Consider the following 4,800-nt stretch of genomic DNA (forward strand, 5'->3'; position numbering starts at 1 on the left):
TCCTCAGGATCCTCCCGATTCAACCGCAGCCAACCAGCGCCAGCCACTTCTCGCCATTGATCCATCCTGCATCCACCTCGTTTCTGCCGCCAATCAACCAGCGCCATGCCCCGCTTCCTTTCTCCTCCTCCCTGTCTTGCCCGGTGCCTGATCTGTATCACGCCCCTGCCTGCTGCCGCTGCAGCTCCAGCCAAGCTCTCCTCGTGCCCTGCAGTCATGGCGCCCGAGGCCTCCTGTCTCCTCATCGCCAGATCCTCGCCTCCCCTGCATCCTCCTCGTCGCCCGCACCTTCCTCCACGCTCATGCCCGAGTGGGAGCATCCCGTGCAGCAGCGAACGGCGCCTGGCCCCGCCACATCTCCGTGCTGCCGGCGAGCTTCGTCCAAGATGAGCACCGCCGCTCCCTTCTTCTCCTTCCCGGTGCTCCCCGTTCCTCTCGATCTCTCTCATCCATCCTCTCTCTTCTCTGTACAGGTGCTCCCCGCGCCATGGAAGCCACTGCAAGCCTCCACGTCGAGCTCCGCCGCCCCTGGATCTCCTCTTCCTGTTGAGCTACTCGAGCCCTGCCCAGAGCAGCCAAGCCGCCGGTGAGCTCCTCCGCCGCGCGCACCCCCTTCTCCTCTCCTTCTATTTATTTTCCTCCCTCTGGTTCTTCTCCGAATTTTTCCCCATCATGGCCTTGCAGTTCCCGCCGCGGCCCTGCTCCCTTCGTCGCTGTCTCCGTCAGATCCCACGAGTCCCTGCGCCCCGGCCTCGTCCCTGCCTCCAGGTTGCCGCTCCGCCGCCGGAGACCAAGCTGCCGCCGCGCCTAGCCCCTGCCTCGACCTGCTCTGCCTGTCCTCTGCGTCGCTGCAAGTCCCTGCTGTTGCCCCTGCATCCCCTGCTTCACGACGCTCGCTCCCCCGTGCCTCACGTTGACTGCGCCCTGCCTCCTCTCGCCTGGGCCAGCGCGCTGACTCAAGCCGGCCCAGCCTCCTCCGCGGCCTGCCCTCAGCCGCCAAAAACTACTGGGCCTAGGCCCATGGTGAGCATCAGATCCGCTGCGCCCCCCCTTCCACTGTTGGCCCAAGTGCAGATTCGGCCCATAGCATTTTTTTTCAGATCTGCGAATTTAGCTTTTAACCTAGGAATTTATGTTTTACAGATTGACCCCTATTGTTCATGCATATAAAAACTCCACAACCGTGCATCGGATTTAAATGATTTAAACATGTAAAATGCTTAGAATTTTGTGTAGATTAATAATATGCCACTTTCATCCATGTTTAAAATGTTTAAAATGCTATTTGATTAAATTTTCTTAAATGCCATGTTTAAATGATTTATTTCATAACTAAATAACTGTAGCTCGGTTTTAAATAAACTTTATATGTAAATGGGGTGGAAAAATGCCTAGTTTAACATGGTGCACTTTATTTTCCGGTTTAACAACAATAAAATATGTTTTAGGGCAGAACAGTACCAATTTCAAAATATGCATATGTGAATTTACCGGATTTGTTGTTTGTTGTTCCGGCCTCATTTAAACTTTCCTAAATAGGTAGTTTTATTATGCCTCACCTCTTGCCATGTTAAAGCAACATTTAATATTGTTGGGTACCTAAACGAGAGCGAACTAAATATGCCAATGTGGTGTTTTGTCAATATGCAACTCGTTGCATATTGAGCTCCACTTAATTTGTAGTGTTGTTTGTGCACTTTGTCATGCCATACCTCTTTAAACCGGTCATGCATCATACTTGATTGTGCATCATGCCATGATTATGCTTGTGCGTTTACCATGTTGTTTGTTTCTTTCCGGTATTGCTTCTTAGTTCCGGCAATGTTGCGATTGTGAGGATTCTTTCGACTATGTTGGTTCGTCTACTTCATGGACTCGTTCTTCTTCCTTGCGGGATTTCAGGCAAGATGACCGCTACCCTGGATCTCACTACTATCATTGTTATTCTAGTTGCTTCGTTCTATTGCTATGCAGCGCCACCTATCATTTGCTCTTCAAGCCTCCCAAATTGCCATGTCAGCCTCTAACCTTTTCACCCTTCCTAGCATAACCATTGCTTGGCTATGTTACCGGTTTGCTCAGCCCTCTTATAGCGTTGTTAGTTGCAGGTGAAGTTGAAGATTGCTCCATGGTGGACAGGATTATGTTGGGATATCACAATATCTCTTATTTAATTAATGCATCTATATACTTGCTAAAGGGTGGAAGACTCGGCCTTATGCCTGGTGTTTTGTTCCACTCTTGCCGCCCTAGTTTCCGTCATACCGGTGTTATGTTCCTGGATTTTGCGTTCCTTACGCAGTTGGGTGATTTATGGGACACCCTTGACAGTTCGCTTCGAATAAAACTCCTCCAGCAAAGCCCAACCTTGGTTTTACCATTTGCCTCACCTAGCCCTTTTTCCCTTGGGTTTCCGGAGCCCGAGGGTCATCTTTATTTTAGCCCCCCCCCGGGCCAGTGCTTGTCTAAGTGTTGGTCCTAACCGGGTAGACTGTGGGGCCCCCTGGGGAAACTCGAGGTTCGGTTTTACTCGTAGGATGTCTCATCCGGTGTTGCTCTGAGAACGAGATATGTGCAGCTCCTATCGGGATTGTCGGCGCATCGGGCGGCTTTGCTGGTGTTGTTTTAGCATTGTCAAAATGTCTTGTAAACCGGGATTCCGAGTCTGATCGGGTCTTCCTGGGAGAAGGTATATCCTTCGTTGATCGCGAGAGCTTATCATGGGCTAAGTTGGGACACCCCTGCAGGGTATAATCTTTCGAAAGCCGTGCCTGCGGTTATAGGCAGATGGGAATTTGTTAATGTCCGGTTGTAGATAACTTGACACCAGATACGAATTAAAACGCATCAACCGCGTGTGTAGTCGTGATGGTCTCTTTTCGGCGGAGTCCGGGAAGTGAACACGGTTTTTGGGTTATGCTTGACGTAAGTAGGAGTTCAGGATCACTTCTTGATCATTGCTAGCTTCACGACCATTCCGCTTGCTCTCTTCTCGCTCTTATTTGCGTTGGTTAGCCACCATATATGCTTAGTCGCTGCTACAACCTCACCACTTTACCCCTTCCTTTCTCATTAAGCTTTGCTAGTCTTGATACCCATGGTAATGGGATTGCTGAGTGCTCGTGGCTCACAGATTACTACAACAACAGTTGCAGGTACAGGCTATGCGATGTTCATGACGCGAGAGCGATACTTGCTTGTGTTGGAGTTCTTCTTCCGCTTCTTCTTCGATCAGGGGATAGGTTCCAGTTCGGCAGCCTGGGCTAGCAGGGTGGATGTCATTTGAGTTTCTGTTTATGTTTCATCCGTAGTCGGATGGTGCTCTTATGTAAGATAATGTGGTATTCGTGTGGCATTGTATGCCTTATGTATGTATCCCTACCTATTATGTAATGTTGATGTAATGATATCCACCTTGCAAAAGCGTTTCAATATGCGGGTCTATCCTTGGTGGGACCTTCGAGTTCCTTTTGGATAGGGTCGCATATTGGGCGTGACCGACGTCCTGGCAGTAGAACCAGGTCGACTGCCAGCCTCTAACAGATTCAGGGAGAGTCATGGTGGGAAAGGCACTCCTAGTCCTCTTTTGGATACCTAAACCCCCACACATCTGGATGACGTGGGTTTTCGAGTCACTCGACTTTGCCTTTTTTACCGACTGGAAACGAATGGTGAAGATGTGTTTGAAAAGACCCCAGTGCGGTCGACACCCTAAGAAGTTCTCGCACATCGATACAAACGCAGCTACATACGTGATGGTGTTGGGACAAAAATGGTGGAGCTGAGCGCCAAAGAAGTTCAAAAATCCCCGAAGAAAGGATGCGGAGGGAGCAAGAAACCCCGGTCGACGTGTGTGGCGAGCAGAACGCACTCACCCGGCCGAGGTTGCGGTTCCGTCTCCCCCTTCGGCAGCCTTGCCGCTCCCTTGGCGATTAATCCGGACACCTCCAGTTCGGCTAGATCCTCCTGCCGGACCGAAGACCAGATCCAATCGCCCTGGATCCAGCCGGCCGGCAGCCCGCACGCGACAACGACCCGTGGTTCAGCTTCTTGCCTTTCGCCGCCCCCTTCGCCTTCTTAGCGCGCTCTAGCGCCGCCGCCTTGTCCTTCACCATGACTGGGGAGCAACAGCATCAAGAGCGGAGGTGTTGGGCGCGGTGGAGAAGCAGAGGAGAAAGAAGAAGGAACAGGCGTGCACAGTGCCAGCGCCTCGGACCCATCGCCTTATAAAGGGTCACCTCCGAGTGACTGACACGTGGGACCAGGCAATCCCGTCAAATCCCGCAATAGTTGCACGCAACGTACGTCGCGAAAAACATGGCATGGTAATCGAGGCATCGCTACTTATCCGGACCGCCCGTTTTGGTGCTCTCCGGCCCACGCGGTTCCCCAAAATTCCATATCCCGCGAAATCCGGGATACACTGCAGACAATCGCACCCAAGATCCCGCGCTCCAACACAGCACTCGACGCATGGGGTCACTAGTTCAATCGATTGCTCACTGAATGGACCAAGGTGACTGAGTCGACACCAAAGTACCGACGCGAGCGTTCAGTCTTGTAGAAAACACTCGTGAGGATATGAAGCTCGGAGCAGATCCAACTTCAACCTAATTTTCATTCATACCTTAATCCATTCGGGGACTATGATGAGGATGCAGACTTGGGGTAGGGTCATAGGCCTGACTTATTCGCCCTACCCAAAGTCACTACCCTGGAAGATAAAAGGACCAAGAGACAACAGGAGAGCGCCAGTCAAACACGTCGAGTGCAATCCACTAGACGACCACATCACTCGGA

General features: G+C 51.5%; 1 long non-coding RNA gene across 1 annotated transcript; it reads left to right on the forward strand.

The window, feature by feature from the left end:
• Positions 1 to 405: 405 nt before the first annotated feature.
• Positions 406 to 1,871, forward strand: LOC119306437. The gene is made up of 3 exons (XR_005148950.1): positions 406 to 586; positions 685 to 1,023; positions 1,814 to 1,871. It is a non-coding gene; the product is annotated as an uncharacterized LOC119306437 (long non-coding RNA).
• The last annotated feature ends 2,929 nt before the right edge of the window (positions 1,872 to 4,800 follow it).

Source organism: Triticum dicoccoides, chromosome 5B (genome assembly GCF_002162155.2).
Source record: "Triticum dicoccoides isolate Atlit2015 ecotype Zavitan chromosome 5B, WEW_v2.0, whole genome shotgun sequence".
Classification (NCBI taxonomy): domain Eukaryota; kingdom Viridiplantae; phylum Streptophyta; class Magnoliopsida; order Poales; family Poaceae; genus Triticum; species Triticum dicoccoides.